Source organism: Cimex lectularius, unplaced genomic scaffold, assembly GCF_000648675.2.
Source record: "Cimex lectularius strain Harlan isolate CLEC.00 unplaced genomic scaffold, Clec_2.1 scaffold187, whole genome shotgun sequence".
Taxonomy (NCBI): domain Eukaryota; kingdom Metazoa; phylum Arthropoda; class Insecta; order Hemiptera; family Cimicidae; genus Cimex; species Cimex lectularius.
Window position 1 is genome coordinate 927,829 of NW_019392726.1, and position 20,684 is coordinate 948,512.

Sequence of the window (20,684 nt, forward strand, 5' to 3'; positions counted from 1 at the left end):
GAACGGCCATATCTTCTCATCCACCTAGGGAGTTGTGGCACACTCAATGTGGAACTACAGCGACGACGGATGGTATAGTGTGGTTGATGCTCGAGACCCCGAAACGGACCACCTCGAGTCCTCATCTACGCCCCTTTCTCAAGCCTTCATTCCATCATGTGACCCCCCTCCCAACCCTTGGTTACAAGGGGGTGTCCGGGCACAAAATAAAGGTGTAGCCCAGAGGGCGTGGCAACCTCTCTAAAGCACAAGCTGTACTCGTGTCGGCCTCGGGTCGGGATGGGCAGCGGTGCCGTATCAGAGCGACACGAGGGTTAGAGTACCAGTTCCTGTCTGTATAGACGGGGGAGGGTGCATAACCATCTGAACTACGGGGTAACAGAAATTTTCCAAAATCCAACCCCTGTTACACTGGGAATGGAGTGGTACGTGGCGAGCCCCTGGCGGGAATTCAGAGAAGAGGCTGACTTCTACGTGTGAACTTCGCACGAAACTTGCGTATGACCACCATTATACACCCGGCCTCACGGGATACGGCGGATCGGACGGTAGCATATAGACGTTGAGGACGCGATGTTTGTGCTGGATAGTCACTTGAATGCGTAAGAAATGGCGGATGGGAACGGGTATTGAATCGGCTGCTCGTACTCGAGTATGATTTGCACGTAGGTGTAGGCTGAGCTCGATAGGAGGCTTTACCGTAGGCGGTACTCCTCTAGGGGGTGGTTAGAAATTCCATTTTAAACGAAACCACGGCCGGAGCGGATCCAGTAGTTTCTACGCTGGGGAAGCCCCAATACTCTGAGAGATAGAATGGCCTCTCTACCTAGGGAGCTCGCGGGAGACCAGGCTGGTGTATTTCGGCTTAGGTAGCCCTTTGCGCGCAGCATACAGTTCGATGCTTAATGCGGACCCTACGACGCGGAATGGGCAAGCGGGGTGCCAGGTTGTCCTGGCCCTTCGGGGCTGAACTGCCTCTACACCAACCCTGCGGCAGTAAAACCATCCTGTCGTATGCGGAGGTGCGTCAGCTCTCATCTTGAGAATCAAAACGTCCGATAAGGCCGAATAGGCTGTGCGGACGTTAAAGATCCTCAGGGTCCTTTTTAGGATGACCGAGTATGCGGGGGCCTAATGCGGTACCGCCCAAAGTTCAGCGGCATATTAAGCAGATGCGAACAACTGAGCCAAATGTTTTTTTTTTCTTTTCGTCGCTAGGGAGTTAGATTTACTTTTAATAAATAATTTCGCCTTTCCAAGAGCTCGCATATCTCTATTAAGTGCACTATTCCTTGCCAAATTGAATTTACCCGTACAGCTGAGTGGAATGCCGAAGTAAGTGAATGAATTAACATACTGCAAAGGTTGCGACTCAGAATATAAAGTTCTTAACTTCTTACAGTTGGAGGACCTTTGGAAAACTATGACTTTAGTCTTATTAACATTTACAACAATTTTTGTGAGGTCCAGTAATCAGATAATACGTTAAGCATCCTCCGAGGCTCCCTACTGCAGTCAGCCAGAAGTAAAACGTCATCAGCAAAGACCAGGCGTACAAAAGGTTCGTTTTTCCACTCCCGTACTTTTATCTCCGCGGTTTGAGCAGTTAGGCTATTTCAAAAGCAATTCCGGTGGAAACATTTTTTTGCTCGAATACAGTTCTGGTTTGATTGTAGTCGATATTTCCAGGGTCTGCGTAAACGCGATCTGTTTTAATTGAAAACAACCTTCGCCTCGACCTGACGGTGCGAGTCGCACGGAAATAACACTGTCCAATCAGCAAACTAAAATCCCTTTAATCTGATTATAATTTATTGAACTCGCGAAATCAGCATTCACCCTTCAGCAAATGTTTTCCGATTTGCACCCTCGTTGTAGAAGAATTTGAAGTTAAATTTGATGAAAAGGACACTTCCTGTTTCAAATGGAAATTTGCTAGACTATTTATTTAAATTCAGTAATAAACTGAACATATAAATATTTTCCTGGTCAATCTTTGTGTGTCATTCAAAGGAAAATTTTGATAAAATTACAGTTCATTAACTGAAATTAAATTAATAATTTTAATTTAATATATAATTTTCGCTATTAAAAATAAATTTCTTACATCGGATAGTAAAGTCCAAATTACTTCCATATATCATTGTTTTTACTGTTGAAGATCGTTTCATCTTATAAAAAATAAATGTCAGGCAAATACGTTGGATGTGGTAACACCAGCCAACAAAAGCTCAGAAATTGCTGAATCCCTAAAAAAAACATGAGGTCGAGCATTGTGTTTGAATATAACACATTTCCATTTAGTCTCTGTGCGGTTTTTCTCAGTCGACACTTTTGAGTCGATTTAATAGTGCGCGTACCGTTCCCTCGACACTTTTTGAAGGCCCATTATATTTCGTGGTCTGACCAAACAACTTCTTTCAATTAATTAATCGTTTTATGTAAGGTATTGGTTGAAATGAAAAAGCTAGTGTCACGAGTGGGATTCGAACCCATGACCTTCGGCTCAATACCCCGCTGCTCTAACCACTTGAGCTATCTTGACTTCGGTCCACTCTTTTTAACGGGTTTCGGGGAGTTGAATAAGGGATTTCAAAACTGTATTATAGGGGAACCTATAAATTATAAATACACTTTGGAAGTGAAAGGTGTGAAGTATGAAAAGTGCACTTTTTCCATACACCAAAGCACTTTCCAATATTAAAACAAGCGTTGTCCTACAGAATTTTTTTCACCCCCAGTCACAATATTCTTCAACAAAAGTTAGTCTAATTTTTTCAACATGGATTTTATTTTGGGCTGGATTCATAAATCTTGTATGATATTAATTATGGTTAAGGTTAGCGACTGGTTAGGTTTAGCTGGGTTAGAAACGAATTATGTTGAGTTAGGTTATGATGATTAGGGACGAATTACGTACTGCAGGGCTTCCCAAACCTTTTAGCCAGCGGATCCCCTTCACAGAACAAAATCGAAGGCGGACCCCTCGCATTCAATATATTTAAAATTACATACTTATAGTATACGTAGTAAAGTTTTAGAAATTAGGATTAGCCAGTCCATTCCTAATTAGTTGATGGAGAGGGATATATATGAAAACAAACATTAGATGACTTAACTTTATTAACAAAATCTGGAAAACAAAAATCAAATTGGACGAACTAATAGTATGTAAAACTGGAGCCAATTAAAAAAGTATTAATTTGAACATTGATAATTAATGTGTAGTGATTAGTGACCGTTAATCGATAATTAATCAGAAATCGCGAGATGGGGTCTGGTGTGATGTAGGTTTCAGAAAAACATTTTCTTTATCGTGCCAACGTTTCGATCTTTATTGAGATCATCTTCAGAGCTGAAAGTGTTTGTCTTCTGTGTAATTGTGCTGTAAGCCGGCCCCCGTCTTAGCAATAAGTTAAATTGTAAAATAAGAACGGAATAGGTATACGAGGAAAGGTTGTCCTTTGAAGGGGCACCGCCCAGATGGGAACGACGTGACACATCTGGCAAATATAGCTTAGACCTGGTTACCCAGGTAGACAGCTAGGTAAGAAAGGGGGACATCGTAAATTGGGAATACGTCAACGCTGTGCTAGACCGCCGTCTTTTTCGGCCCCGCCGCGGCGTGAGATCTCCCCCCGACTTTTGAGTTTCCTCTCCGCCCCTACTCCGGGAGAGACCCGGTATAAATGGGATGACTGGAAAATCAGTGAGGCAGACAGTCAACAGTCAAGCTGCAAGACTCACCCCAGTGAGCCAAGACCGAGGACCGGGAGAGAAGCAGCCACACTCCGTCTGGGATTCAACAAGAGGACTCAGCCAGCCAGAGCCAGCGAGGACCAGCCGTTGCGACCATCGAGCCAAGTCAGAGGTCGAGAGAAGAGATGCTGTGGACACTGATCGTGGCGAGCATCGTTTGGGGTAAGTCCCTTTGTTGATAGACTCATCCCAGATTTAGAGTTGTGGCTGACTTGCAGATTAAGTAAGATTCCGAGGTTTTTAAGATTAAGAGAAAGACTTGTGTACAATAAATGTTACTGAATACTGTCTCTGGTTTATTGAATTCTGGAACCTTACCTTCCCCTACACAAGAATAAGTAGCGACGCGCTTACGCCGACTAATCTCTTGTCGCTTAGAGAAAAACAAGCGAAGATCAAGAGATAATTCGGCCGCCGCGCCGTCGTCCGCTTGCAGTGCCATACTTGCGTGTCGTGCTGAGTCGCAGCCTTTGCGGTACGTCAGCTGTACGGGTAAATTCAATTCGGCAAGAACTTAATGCACTTAATAAAGGTATGCGAGCTCTTGGAATGACGAAATAAATACTTATTAAAAGTAAATCCAAGCGACGAAAAGAAAAAACCATTTGGCTCAGTTGTTGCCGCATCTGCTTATATGCCGCTGAACTTTGGGCGGTAGCGCGATTGAAAGGACTGGACAATTGCAAACCAGGTAATAATAAACAAATAAAGTGGGAAGTTTATGGACCGACACACAGCTGAGGTGTTTTCCTCCTTATTCTCTTCTTTCGTGCGTATTTTGTTTTAAACTGTAGTCATTTGAGAGTCTCGACCCCGTTTCTGGCTCTGCTTTTGTGTACCACGAAGATATACTAAAAATGGTAGCCTCCCGTTTGTACCTCAGGTTGTCAAATACAGAATACAAACAAAATGTACAATAAATATACAGGGTGAGTCATTTTTTGACGCACTATTGGAAAACCAACGTGGGTGCGTTTAACTCTGACTCAAGGCCTATTTCTTTTGATTTTAACATTAAAAAAAGGAAGTGAGTCAATTTTCGATGCACCACAGGAAAATCAACGTTGGTGTGTCTAATTATGACTCGGCACATTTTATTTTGTTAGTCTCGTACCAAAAAATAGGCGAGTCACTTTTCGACCCACCATTCGTTAGAAATTAGTTTTAGTAGGTTGGAAGGGGGGAAAAAACCAATATTATTAAAACAATATTCAAACACAATGTAAAAATTAAAAAAAAAATCTTCACAAATTAATTTGATTAAGGTTTAAGAGTATTTTTTTCTGGTAAAGTAAAAAAATTAAATAAATGTAACAATTTCCTTTTTTCTGGTAAAGTAAGAAAAAATTAAATAAATGTTACAATCTCCTTTTTTCTGGTAAAGTAAGAAAAAATTAAATAAATGTAACAATCTCCTTTGTTAGCAAACCAAAAATGTTCAAAATCATTATAATAATTGTGTGGTGATTAGTGACCGTTAATCGATAATTAGTCAGAAATCGCGAGATGGGGTCTGCTGTGATGATTTTCTCTTTTATTTATAAACTTTAAAATACATCAATAAATTATTTAAAATTATTCAGAAATCGTGAGATGCGGTCTGGTGTGATTTCTTTATCGTGCCAACGTTTCGATCTTTATTGAGATCATCTTCAGAGCTCAGAGTGTTTGTTTTCTGCGTAATTGTGCCATTCTTGCGTGTCGTGTTGAGAGTACCCCAATTACGCAGAAAACAAACACTTCGAGCCCTGAAGATGATCTCTATAAAGATCGAAACGTTGGCACGCTAAAGAAAATGTTTTTCTGAAACCTACAACACACCAGACCGCATCTCACGATTTCTGATTAATTATTAATAATTAATGAATTTTTGGTAAAAGTGAGGTTGTTTTATTCAGCACAATTTGGATATGTTGTGTTCAATTTTTGATAGCTGGAGATAGATGACGGTTGCAGCATCTAGTCAGCTTGGGTATTTAGTTATGGTGGATGTATAGATAGAAAATCCGGATTCGCTTAGGTAAGTTGTGGTAAATAAGACACGTTTTTCTTTTTCAACGAGAGGTTGAAATTTTTTGTTTGCCATACTGAGTCAAAAATGGGGGTAACTCTCGGACTAGAAAATAGGTGTTTGAGCTTGTGCATATTGCTTAATATTTAAAGGTACTAAACTTTCAAGAAAATGTTTCCTTTATAATTTTTCCTTTCATTCCCCTTTTCCCATTTCAATTTATTTTTAACCTTTTTTATACATGTAAAATAAATAAGTTTTTGTTAATGAATTTAAATTTATCATTCGGCGTAGAGAGAAAATAGATAACGCTTAAATAACGCTACATCGGACTTCAAAATCTGTATTTATTTTTTTCGTCATAACTTTGCATGCAAGCTTGCTTAATGATTTTTTTTCTTTCACCTCAAATCTGGGCAGAGGATAATTTATTATTAGGATAATTATTAATTTCATATTATTCACCCCCTTATTTTAGATTATTTTGTTTAGTTATACCCAGTTTAATTTGAATGTTTTATTCGGCAGAAGATATTGGATGTTAGTTATTTCTTTTACTTTGTACTCACGTCAAACGATACTGTTACATTGCTTCAGGTAATTTCCAAAAGGATTAATAAATTGTTTGTCATTTCAACATTAATTTCATTAACACCTATTCATTAATTTTCATTTTAATTCATTTTATATTTTCTCCGCTACCTCCTAGATCATCCTCATCCTCTCAACCAATTACAGAAGTAGGAAACCCATTAGATCGGCTATAGACCGGCATCTATCTCACCGGGTAAGGAGATTTGTCCTTTCAATTATTTAGAAAGTCCCCTCCCCCAACAATAGTTTTAAAATGTAGTTAATGTACCTAGTTGTAGGTAATGTCTATCAAACATTCGTATTCACTTGGTTGGCTTTGTCGAAATTGAAAACGGTTTGACCATCCATTCATGGTATTGCAGTGTTGTATCTCGAGCTGTTGGGAAGTATGCTCGATCGACACCCAAACTTGCAAAGTGTTCACATATTCCATTAATCAACGTGGCATTACCAAGCTGCAGTTTGTTTTCTTTTAAAAAAATCATTTAAGACGGGAAAACTCTTTACCTCTTCCTTCTCAACAGATTCAATCCAAATAGTCGGCGTCAACTTTATCATTAGCATCGAAAGTTGAGACACCCATGGAAAGAAAAGCTCATCTCATCGTTCATTTTAATGAAAATATCTTCTAAATACAACAGTACACATTGTCGTTTCTCATCATTGATAACGTTGACAATTTTGGTATTGTAGTCCATCAACAGATATAAGACTTCAAAACTAATTTCTGTAATCGTGAAAGTGCTTTCGCACAAGACTGCCACCTCATTTCTATTTGATGAAGCTGGGAATGATGAAGGCTTTCCATATCGACACATATGTGAAAAGACTTGACTTCAATGGCCACGACTTGATATAATTAATAGTTTGAACAGACTCATCCTTAACTTTCTTAAAGGAAGTTGCTGTTTGTTTCACAGCTAAAACTTGTCTGTTGAGAACACAATGACTGCTGCTGAAAATAAAAATTTTCGTTATCAGTACTGTTATTAGTTTTTTAAATTTTATTTTTTAATTCTCCGTTTATTTTTGTAATTCTACTTTTTCTCGAGGTTCGCCGCGGATCCACTAGTTAGGATCGGCGGACTCCCAATGGGTCCACGAACCACAGTTTGGGAAGGTTATGTTAAGTTAAATTTGGCCAAGGAGAGAAATGGTTAGGTTAGGTTATGTTAAGTTACATTTGGCTAAGGAGAGAAATGATTAGATTAAGTTAGGTTATGTTAAATTTAATGTTAGAAATGAGTTAGGTTATGTTATGTTAGATTTGGCTAAGGAGAGAAATAATTAGATTAGGTTAGGTTATGCTAAGTTAGATTTCGCTAAGGAGAGAAATGATTAGATTAAGTTAGGTTATGTTAAATTTAATGTTAGAAATGAGTTAGGTTATGTTATGTTAGATTTAGCTAAGAAGAGAAATGATTAGATTAGGTTATGTTAAGTTAGATTTGGCTAAGGAGAAAAATGATTAGATTAGGTTATGCTAATTTAGATTTGGCTAAGGAGATAAATGATTAGATTAAGTTAGGTTAGGTTAAGTTAGATTTGGCTAAGGAGAGAAATGATTAGGTTAGATTAGGTTATGTTAAGTTAGATTTGGCTAATGAGAGAATTGATTAGATTAGGTTAGGCTATGTTAAGTTAGATTTGGCTAAGAAGAGAAATGATTAGGTTAGGTTAGGTTATGTTAAATTAGATTTGGCTAAGGAGAGAAATGATTAGATTAGGTTATGTTAAGTTAGATTTGGCTAAGGAGAGAAATGATTAGATTAGATTAGGTTATGCTAATTTAGATTTGGCTGAGGAGATAAATGATTAGATTAGGTTAGGTTATGTTAAATTAGATTTGGCTAAGGAGAGAAATGATTAGGTTAGGTTAGGTTATGTTAAGTTCGATTTGGCTAAGGAGAGAAATGATTAGATTAGGTTATGTTAAGTTAGATTTGGCTAAGGAGAGAAATGATTAGATTAGATTATGTTAAGTTAGATTTGGCTAAGGAGAGAAATGATTATATTAAGTTAGGTTATGTTAAGTTAGATTTGGCTAAGAAGAGAAATGATTAGGTTAGATTAGGTTATGTTAAGTGAGATTTGGCTAAGGAGAGAAATGATTAGATTAGATTATGTTAAGTTAGATTTGGCTAAGGAGAGAAATGATTAGATTAAGTTAGGTTAGGTTAAGTTATATTTGGCTAAAGAGAGAAATGATTAGATAAGGTTAGGTTATGTTAAGTAAGGTATTAGGTATGTTATATTAGGTAGGTAAGAAACAAGTTAGGTTAAGTATGGTTAAGGTTAGGCACCGGTAAGGGACATTTTATGTTTTGTGCAATGTTAATTTGTTCTTAGTATTCTTTGTTTTCGGTTCTACTCTTTCGCAGTTGTCCAAGTCGTCTTGAGTTCGGGCATATCGACGTCAAACTGCCGTCTACGTATATGCGTGAATAATACTTACTATTTAGAGCAAACATACTTTGGGTGCATTTCTTTCCCATTCAGTTTCATTTTTCGCATTTCGCACCTTCTCCGATGAACTCAAGATGCTGGGTATTGAAGGTAGGATTAGAGCCAGGATATAAAATTGCGGTATGTGGAACGACGGGTTGAGCTTGTTTTATTTCTAAAAAATCATTGCCTTTCATCTGAGACCATGAACTGTAAATCTGATTTGAAGACTACTAGAGTGAATAGAAACTGATTTAGTCAGAAGAGAACCCCCAGGTGCCAGACATTGTCAAAAGTTTGCGTCTTCTTAAATCGCACCATGATCTCTACAAAAGAAGAAATAGAATCAAGAATCACTATGATCATTCAATTATGAAAATGTAGGCTATTAGGCGCTTCAAAAGGAGTTTTCCTTGGATTTTAGACATTACTGGGAAAAGGCTGATAGATCTATAATAGCATATATGGGATTTAGGTATGGAATATTTCCACAGTTGAGGAAGTAAAAGGTCCGAAGGATTGAATGGTAAATGATACTCAAAAACCTCTATTGCTTTTTGTGAAAGGTTTCGGATATTCAGAGAGATATAGGACCATATCCTGAGGATTTTGTGCTTAGGGGATGTAAAATCTGCTAACGAAACGTTTCTATTAAATTGTTGTTAAAAGGGTTGTTTATTAAATAATATATTTTTTAAACCTATGTCATCAAGAAATAAAATATTTATAATTGGATTATTACATTTTCATTCAAATGCAATAAATAATCAGTTTAACGAATTGTATGGTGATTAGTGACCGTTAATCGATATTTATTTAGAAATCGCCCTCTCGACGCGACACGCAAGAGTGGCACAATTTCACAGAAGACAAACACTTTGAGCCCTGAAGATGATCTCAATAAAGATCGAAACGTTGGCACGATAAAGGAAATGTTTTTTTGAAACCTACATCACACCAGACCGCATCTCACGATTTCTAAATAAATTAATGAATTGTAAACAGCAAAATCGATGAACAATGTGATTTATTCTTTCCACCGCACAAAGTTCAAGTTGGTCTCACTCGTGCTTCGAAGTAACATTAGCTTTCTATCCTTAGGATGGAAGGTGCCTAACAACTAGATCTTGCACCGGATTCCGGTTAAGGGTTCCTCAGCGCACCCTGATGATTGGCCAACTTTTTCACATGAATTTTGTGGACCTCAGCTCGTCCGACTGGAAATACAAATCGGTGTTGCCCTCCTCGGCCTATAGCTTATTTTACCTTTTTCCTTTATAGTTATTTGTATATATATAATTTATGTTTTTAAATGCTCAGGCATAGACGCCCATGTACCGTTTGAGCCGTAAGGAAAAAATAGCAAAATAAAAAATAACGGACTACATGCGGAAGTAGTTGGGAACCATGTGTAATATTTCTCTATCTGGATGACGTATGGTGTATAATGTATCATAAAATATAAATCTCCAACGGCACGGTTTACAAGAAAAAATAGCCTCTTAAAATCCCTAGCATAAACGGGGTCTTCTTTATGTGCCATATCATCATAAAACGTCTGAACAGCTTGATCTGGTTTCTATCTAAATTCACTAGTTTTAGTGGTCCGCTTGACCAATGAATACATTTCAATTAATTAAGGTTTTTAGTTGAGATAAAAAATGTGATTGAAAAATGGCAAAAAGGAGGGAAAATTCAAAAGGTGGGGTTGAGATGGTAAGTTAGTGTCCGGGTGGATCGAGGTCACGATAGCTCAAGTGGTAGAGCAGCGGCGTATCAAGCCGAAGATCGTGAGTTCGAAGCCCGCTCGTGACGCTGACGTTTTTATCTCAACTAAAAACCTTAATTAATTGTAATATGTTAATTGGTCAAGCAGACCACGAAATTACTGAATTTAATGATTTAAAATGAAGTATACTTCACTAAAGCTCTCCGTGGCAAATTTCATTTGTCGTCGAGAATCTAATCCGATTACACGACATTTGAAAAATGGCGAAAAGGAGGGAAAATTCAAAAGGTGGGGTTGAGATGGGAAGTTAGTGTCCGAGTGGATCGAGGTCACGATAGCTCAAGTGGTAGAGCAGCGGCGTATCAAGCCGAAGATCGTGGGTTCAAATCCCACTCGTGCCATTGACTTTTTTATCTCTACTAAAAACCTTAATTAATTGAATTATGTATACTGCATGAGAAATAAAAAGCTATTCAATCTGAAAATTCCATTCGTGCTATTCGTGTATCTGTTTCTTTTTCGCCCAAAGGTACGTAATAAACGAGCAAAATCCCTAGAAAAAAAATCCGGCAATCTCCTTTTTTCCTTATGCACCCTTTTATATAAACGTGTGTTCACAAATCGTTATGGGGTTTCTTTTCGACTTAGGCGCATGAAATATTCGATCGTTAAAAAAAAAAGTGTTTTCATTTAGTAAATCGTTTAATTGAATATCAAAAATCTGGGGTAAGAAGTAAATTGAAAGAAAAAACACAAAATTTCATTGTCTAGCTTTCGAGGAATACAAACCATTCATTTCAACTGCATATTTATTATACTTTAATTGTGAGTTAAGTTAAATGAACGAGTGTACTAACTTTACTAACTAGTATAATTTTCTTGATGTTTTTATACTTTATTATTTGTGAACTGGAAGAAAAACTCAACAATAAATATTCTTCTCAACTTCAATATTACACAACCAAGTTTAACTTTTACAACCACAAATTAAAAGAAAATTACAACGGGTTCGAAATGTTGTTGGTTTTATGGAATATCAATACAATTTCTCGTCGAACGAAGTAAACTAACACATTCCAAGGTTTGGAAAACCTTCAAAGTGATAGGCACACGTGTCAGATGATGGTGTCGGTTCCTTCTGAAGATCGGGATATTTTCCCAGTTCCTGTGCTACATTTTATGTAAATCGGCCACCAGACATCGTGCAGATGGCAGTCGAACTTTTCCCATTCCGAATATCGGTTAGGGCAATATCTCATCGCGGTCAATAAATTTCCTCTTTTCCCGGTTTGAAAAAAAAGTAATGCTTTGAAAACTTTTCTCTACATTTCATATGACATATTATATAATATATACGTATTAAAAGTATAATACTAAAAATACTAAATACTATAATACTAAAAATATAATAAATGCGTATAAATATATACGTATTATATGACGTACCAGGTATACGTTACATCATCAGTGTTCATTTAAACGATTTGGCTTGATTTTATCAACTTTATTCTATATGCGTGGTATTTAGTGACCGGTAATTAATGATTAAACGGAGATCGTGAGATGGGATCTGGTGTGACGTAGGCATAGAAAAACATTTACTTTGACATGATCCAACGTTTCGATCTTCATTGAGATCATCTTCATTCCACACATCAAACATTTCTACGTAGTCTAATTTTTCAACAATTTGTCTCTCCTTTCCCTAAACCTGAAAGGCTAATCAGGCCATATTTTACCATTGTCGGCTGCTTTCACCTCAAAGAAATCAACTCGTCATAAAAAAATGGATTTCTATCCCTATTTCCTTCCCCACTCCTTCAAAATCCAACGTATACCCGCATACAAATGTCTTGATTGAGTTTAAAATTTCTATCATTGTATAAATTCATTTTTTCACATCTTACATTTATTTGTATAATTTAAACAATTTTTATAAATCCTAGGCCTTGAAGATGATCTCAATAAAGGTCGAACCGTGTTGTGATTAGTGACCGTTAGTCGATGATTACTCAGAAATCGTGAGATGCGGTCTGGTGTGACGTAGGTTTAGAAAAACATTTTCTTTAATGCGCTAACGTTTCGATCTTTATTGAGATCATCTTCAGGACCTCGGATTTATAAACATTATTTAAATATAAAATACATGTAGGATGTGAAAAAATGAATTTATACATTGCTAGAAATTTACCAAACAAATACTTTGATTGAACCTAAAATTTCTAGCATTGTATAAATTCATTTTTTCACATTCTAAATGCATTTGTGTATTTAAACAATATTCGTAAATCCCAGGCCCTGAAGATGATCTCAGTACAGATCGAAACGTTCACATGATAAAGAAAATGTTTCCTAAATTATTCTAAAGTAATATTTTAACGGCTACGGTGGGATTCGAACCCAAAACCGCTACCGAACTCCGCGAACCCCACCACAAATAAAAAAAGCGTTAAATCGCAATCACGAGTGTTGCGTAACTGTTGCTGTCTTGCCTGGTTATGTAATTGATTACTACATTTTTATGCCGTTATAATAATCATTTCTGAATTCGTTATTTGTCCATATATTTTTACTATAATAAATAAAAATATTAAAAACGTTTAAAGTTTCTTGAGTCACAAACAGGAATGACACATCTACAGGGGAAACAAACACTTTGAGCCCTGAAGATGATTTCAATAAAGATCGAAACTTTGGCTCGATAAAGAAAATGTTTTTCTAAAACCTACGTCACACCAGACCGCACCTCACGATCTCCAAATAATGAAATTAATATTTAATATTTTTCAAGGTCCGTTGAACGTCGAAACCATTGTCAATTTCGACATTTTATAGTTTTCTAATTTAATGGTAATTTCCCTGTGAAAACAATGTGCTAGGTGATTGCAAAACCATCGGTAATGTTAGCCATATTGGGTAACGGGAAAAGGAGGGGGGGCAGAAGATATAATAATAATAAGTGGGAAGTTTATGGGCCAGCAAACAGCTGAGGTCATCGCCGGCCCTCTACGTGTTTTCCATCTTTTTCTTTTCTTTCGCGCATATTTTGTTTTAAACTGCAGCCATTTGAGCATCTCGATCTGGTTACTGACTCTCTGATTTCAGATATATACTACGTTGATATTCTAAAATGCTAGTCTCTCGTTTGTACCTCAGGTTGTCAAATACAGAATAAAAACAAAACATACAATACATATATATACATCACCACAAACATAGATGTCTGGTCACACTCATTCCCCCAGAGTACTCGATATTCCTCGGGGCGGGGTTATTAGCAACCCCTTCCTTTCACGCTAATAAATTACTTTTACTCTCCAGACGTCATATACTCACCCCAGATACTTGATATTCCTCGGGGCGGGGTTATAAACAACCCCTTCCTTTCACGCTAATAAATTACATTCATTTCGATAAATTAACACAAACACAACACTCGATAGAAACATAGAGGTCTGGTCACTTTCACTCCCCCAGAGTACTCGATATTCCTCGGGGCGGGGTTGAACCCTCTCCATTCTCGCTAATAACTTACTTTTACTCTCCAGACGATATAAAGTTTTACGTTTGTAACTAGGCTGTAAATCTGATCGTTCGGTTTTATAAGAAAACCCTATATAATTTAAAACAAAAAACGACTAATTATATAATCTTTTGAGTTTTGCACTTCAGAATGATGGTCACGTATGAAAACTGATATGAGTTACAAGGGTATTCTAGTAATTATATAAAATTTTCTTCACGGCTCTCGAGCTTTCGTTTCTTGTCTTCTTGAATCCTTGCCAGACCACAATTTAGCTTTATTTCTTGGGAGAGTATGAAGGCCAACCCAGGAGATAAGAGCTCGGGAACCGCAGTTCTATTAGATTAGCACTAACTCGCCCTCCACCTCGCCGCAACTGGCAGCCTCCTCTTTTCAACAGCTCCTCCCTGACCGTTAGTTAATGGGATTTCTGACTCGGTTATCCATCACGACATCCTTCGACAATTCTATCTCGCCGCCTCGATGAAGTCAGATCTGGGAGGAAAACAGGGTGAAAGTCAAAGATCCACCCTATTGACTTATTTAGGCTTCAGACGAAGACAAATAGGGCGAGATGCAATAAAGTCATATTTTTCCTTGGAGATATACGAGTTATACCTGTTCGATAAATCTTGAAGTGCTCTATCAATAAGAAGTATCACAGGTCAGTGTTAAAATTTTTTTATCATTAGTATATACATTTTTTTTAGATAATACAATATCAGATCAACTGTCCAAGAAATTTAAGCTCACCGAATGTTCAATTGTGTCGTAATGCCACCTTTTTGAGTATAATTTCATAACATAATTAAGGGTTTAGTAATGTAAGAAATATGTTAAAAACCTGTGTTTTTTAGACGGGTTGTTTAATAACATTTGGATTTGTGAAGAGCGGTCAAGAATGAGGTAATTTGGAAAAACACGTTTTCCATTTTTTTGTTTCGACCTTTATCTGGGTCATCTTCAGGGTCTGGATGAATTCCAAAACTTACCTTAATTGGAAATATTTGTAAAACTGAAATAAACTTTAAATATAAAAGAAATATAAAAATAAACCAAACATATTTTGTTGTTTATGTCAAACTACAAGTTTTTTTTATCGTTATATTAATTACAACATACTAATTTCAACGTAAGTCTGCATCTTATTTCTCAATTTGGCGTTCGAAATATTTTTTTTAGCTTTTTTTTAGTGACCGTGGTATACTTTTCTGTGGCGCCATCTACGGAATTCAGTAAAAATCGAAAAAAAAGATATTACAATTCCGTGACTTATAAACCAGTTTTCGGTAATAATTTGAATTTTTGACAATACGCTGTGGATTATTTCTCATCGTTCGCTTTTTTTTTTTGAAAATGTTTATTTTTTTAAATTAACTGCGTATTTCGCAGGGTCGCCCTCTGCAGAAGACCAAATAATTATGCTTTTGTATTTCATTTTTTACTTAAAAGTTTTAATATATACTATCAAATTTTGTTTAATTTTTAAAACCAACAGAGTTCAACAATTTGCATTTGTTTAAGTTAAATTTGCCTCGTTCGGTTTTTGTCGTAAATTTTGAATTCAGAATAGATTCAGTACGTTAAAATAATTTAATACAAATATGTGTTGTTTTTTAGTGGCCGGATGTTTAATAATTTGTTGGATTCGTGAGGAGAGATCAAGAATGAGGTAGTTTAGAAAAACACGTGGTTTTTTTTATGGTGGATAACCTTAGATAACACAGCGATAAATGAATTTTTTCCTTCAAATTACGATTATTTTGATGAAACTGAAATTGCAGGGCTTTCTGGTGAAGTTTTCCTCCATTTAGCCTTAAACGATAATCCGTAACGCTTTGGACATTTTTCAGATTTTTTTGTCTCAGTTAACAGCTGGCTAGAATTCTTTTAATTCACATAAGGTTTTAGTTTGGTCGAAATCGAATAAAAGTAATGATAGTTTAAAAATAAGCCGGAGGACTTTAAAAACTTTCTACTCCTGATGATTCGAACGAATAATTTTTATTTAATTATTTCTCAGTTGTTTAAATACATTTTTAATTTATAGAGATGCACCCTGTTGACATTTCATTAAAGTTCTTCCACTGCGGTCCAAAGTTAGGAAGCTGGGTGGCGGCGAAAGTGCAAACAAAAGTAATACAACAGGTGGTCCAACCGATCCGTAAAAGCCACTCTATTTTTCATTGTGTTTGTAATGGGTGAGAGTGCCCCTATCCCGCGGAATAATTCTTTCTCCTCGGGTAAGAAGGCCGAGGTAAACTCTGCGAGATAATCAAGAGGTGAATTATGGAGAATTGAGGTAGCATTTCCTGATTACAGAGAGACGTACCTACGTAAAAACGGGGCGAATCGTGCCTTGGGTAGTAAGATATTGACGCAAAAAATAAGGTTTACACGATGAGTATATTCAAGTTTGAATTTGTTTACAAACATCAGTTTAAAACGAAAATGTTAATAATTTTAACATAAATCGGAAAATTGGGAAAAACTAGCAAAACGTATAGGATTTTTTTTTAATCCTTAAATATTTACAGACGGTTTTTTCTCTAAATATTTTGATGATACAGTTATTTACTAAAAGTTTTGCATATATACGTTTTATAAATAAATAACTTTTTCATAATTATAAGTCTGGTAGTGGCATGGAGCCAGAAGAGGGAGGTAAGTTAAGTAAGCACTGGGGAATTTGTCCCAAATTAACAGATTTATTTACTGTCGAAAAGGTGTAAGTTTTTTTCGTTTAAATTGCTGAACTTGAAAAAGTTCAGAATATTCAATTTAACTTGATTATTGCAATAAAGTTTATCGAAGTAACTAGCAATGAATATATGATGGTTTATTTTATAGAATAGTCATATGTTTTGTATTATTAAATTCACTATTTTTCGTTATCCGCTTGACCAATTAATATCTTTCAATTAATTAAGGTTTTTAGTTGAGATAAAAAAGTCAATGGCACGAGCGGGATTCGAACCCACGATCTTCGGCTAGATACGCCGCTGCTGTACCACTTGAGCTATCGTGACCTCGATCCACTTGGACACTAACCTCCCATCTCAACCCCACCTTTTGAATTTTCCATCCTTTTTGCCATTTTTCAAATGTCGTGTAATCGGATTGGATTCTCGACGACAAATGAAATGGCCATGGAGAGCTTTAATGAAGTACACTTCATTTTAAATCATTAATTCACTGATTTCGTGGTCCGCTTGACCAATTAATATATTACAAGTAATTAAGGTTTTTAGTTGAGATAAAAAGTCAATGGCACGAGGGGGATTCGAACCCGATTGATTAATTAATTAATTGACCTAAAGTGACATCAATTTAACGATAAGCGTTTTTAATGTGTGTTTATAACAGCAATACAAGTTCCATATACAAAAAAATTGTTGAAAATAAAATAAAAATATTATTTCCTTCCACTTAAAAACAGATTGAATTATGGATATGTAATGTCGTAATCCTACCTAACCCTAACCTAAGTCAACCCTGTAAAGCTAAATCAAAAATTGTCCCGAAAAATAACTTTTCTACCCTGACAAAAAAGCAATTATGTCTAAATTCTTCAAAATCTTTTACATAAACGTTGTAAAAATGCGTCTGAAGAACCACTAAAAAAGATTTTCTGTTAATTAATTAAGGATTTTAGTTGAGATAAAAAGTCAGTGTCACGAGCGGGATTCGAACCCATTCGGCTAGATACGCCGCTGCTCTACCACTTGAGCTATCGTGACCTCGATCCACTCGGACACTAACCTCCCATCTCAACCCCACCTTTTGAATTTTCTCTCCTTTTTGCCATTTCTCAAATGTGTATCTATTTGATTCTCGGCGACAAATGAATTGGCCACGGAGAGCTTCAGTGAAGGTATACTTAATTTAACCTTATTAAATTCACTAGTTTTCGTGGTCCGCTTCACCAATTAACATCTTTCAATACATGAAGGTTTTTAGTTGAGATAAAAAAGTCAATAGCACGAGCGGGATTCGAACCCACGATCGTCGGCTTGATACGCCGCTGCTCTACCACTTGAGCTATCGTGACCTCGATCCACTCGGACACTAACTTCCCATCTCAACCCCAGCTTTTGAATTTTCCCTCCTTTTTGACATTTTTCAAATGTCGTGTAATCGGATTCGATTCTCGACGACAAATGAAATAACCACGGAGAGCTTTATTGAAGTATGCTTCATTTTAAATCATTCAATTCATTAATTTCGTGATCCACTTCACCAATTAATATCTTTCAATTCATTAAGGTTTTTCGTTGAGATAAAAAGTTTTATATTATGTTTTGATTCAAGAAGTGCTTTACATCTTTCTTTATTTTGACAATTTGACTGACTCGAAATGTCAAGAAATAAATACGTCTTTAATATTATATTTTCTTTCAGCTTCCAAGTAAGAATACCATGGACATTGGTTTATTGTATCATTTTAAACTTACTATGAGGAGATAATATATGTGTGACATCTCTTGAAAAACAGACGTCCCAAAAGAAAAGAAAATTAATTAAAATTAAATTAAATAACATAAACTAAAATAGAAAACAATGATAATCTTATAATAAATAAATTTTAAAAAAGGTTGGTACTAATCAAAATAAGAAAAGGTAAACATAGAGGAAGCTCGAGGGGACAGAGAACACCCTCTCTCCTGAATCCGAGTTGGAACAACCTAATTAGAAGACGCACTAGGTATTTAAGATCATTCTTTTCTATTCCTAATTTCCTTCGAGTGATTGTAGTTAAATTCATTTTGTTTATTTCGATTTATTTTATTTTACAAAAATTTTAAGTGAATTTATTCTGAGTTTGTTAAGAAAAAAAAAGGAAAAATATATTATTTTGTTTCTTGTAGTTAAAACCGAATAATTAAAAAATTGTAATAACACAAATTTATTTTATTTTAATTTCTAAAGAAAATTGTTTGTATTAATTGTATCTTTCCTAATTATAGTAAACGTTTAACTTAAAAAATAAAACAAAATATTTTATTATTTTACATTTTCATCTTTCATCATTTCATATCTTTATTAATTAACATAACTGTTTTACTGAATAACAATAAAATATAAAAAATGAAATATAAAATTCATTCTTTTAAAAAATACCTCTGGGGCAAGTAAAACTAACGTGTCGGGCCTAAGCTTGAAGGAAGGAATTTTAAATTGTATTGATCCACGAAAAATTTAAAATAATTAGCTTTTACTATAACAAATTATATGCTTACGCCTGAATTTAAATTGCATTTTTGTTTTTAATTTATGTTTGTTTGGTCTCGTTGCCACGGAGAATGAATGTTTACGCCTCCCGTTGCTATGGGAACCAAATTTTTACGCTTTCGGTTGCTATGAGCACCAGTGTTTACAGGTCGCCGTTGCTACGGTGATTTGTTTGATGAATATTTTTCATTACCATAGAAACGCCCATTCTTTTTCTTTGTCAAGTCCAGTCAACTGGACCAGTCGCGTCAGTCGCATCGAGAGGTACTTGTTTTAGAATGAAAGTCGAAATCGGTTGAAACGTTCCTTTCTCAGAAATAAAGAAAAACCTGCCAAATCTCTTGAGGAACTCCTTTAATATAAAGAAAGGATATAAAACTACTAAATCAGCTAAGTATGTTTTAACTCAGAAACCAAGGATAAAATAGCATAAACCAAAATATTCCAACGAAAGTTGTTTAGCAGTAACATCGAATCGGGAAATGAAGATGCAAAATACGCCTTGTTTCGATAGCACTATTAACCAAATCATTGCTCATTAATTATGAAAAATATACGATTATGTTTCTTCGTAAAGAAATGCATGTCTGTTTGCAAATTTGCAGGAAAATAAATATCCAGAATATGTTGTCTTTATTCGAATAGTTTTATAATTTTACTTCAATTAATAGTTTTACACGATACTCGGAGAACTAATTATATGGAAAAAGGAACTGTCAGACGAGTTAATCTGGCACAAGTAATTTTGTCCTAGTGTAACATATGTCATCTTAACTCGTATTACAATGTTATAATTAGCACACCTTGCAGGTACAAAAGCCGGTGAAATTATTCTCAGTTGGACTCACTGCGAGTAAAATTTCAAATGGGATAATTACAAATCCAAACGACTTCGCATGCCGAACTATGGAGGTGACAAGAGAAGGCTAATTTCCCCGAGGAGGGTGCAACGTCTGTTATCAATCTTCTGGTTATTATAAGGTCAACAGAGGGGTGGCTGAGAGGATAACCTCTGCCATTGTTGTATTGATTAAAAAATTCTTAGTTTTTTTATTGGGTTGTCCGGAAAATAATGCAGGATTTTGGTATTAAACAAAAAAAAAGAAACTAGTTACTTTAAAGCAATGTTCTTTAATCAAAATAATTTCCCATACTCTCAATACATTTCTCCCAACGTGTTGGTAACTTATTAATTCCGTCTGAGTAGAATTCAGAATTTTTAGAATTGATAAAGTCAATAAATGCATTTTCCAGTTCCGTTTGATTTTTGAATATTATGTGTTCTAAGTAGTGGTCCAGGTGTCTAAAAAAATGGTAGTCAGTAGGCGAGAGGTCCGGAGAGTAGGGTGGGTGAGGCAAAGTTTCATAGCCAAGCTCCAATAATTTTTGTG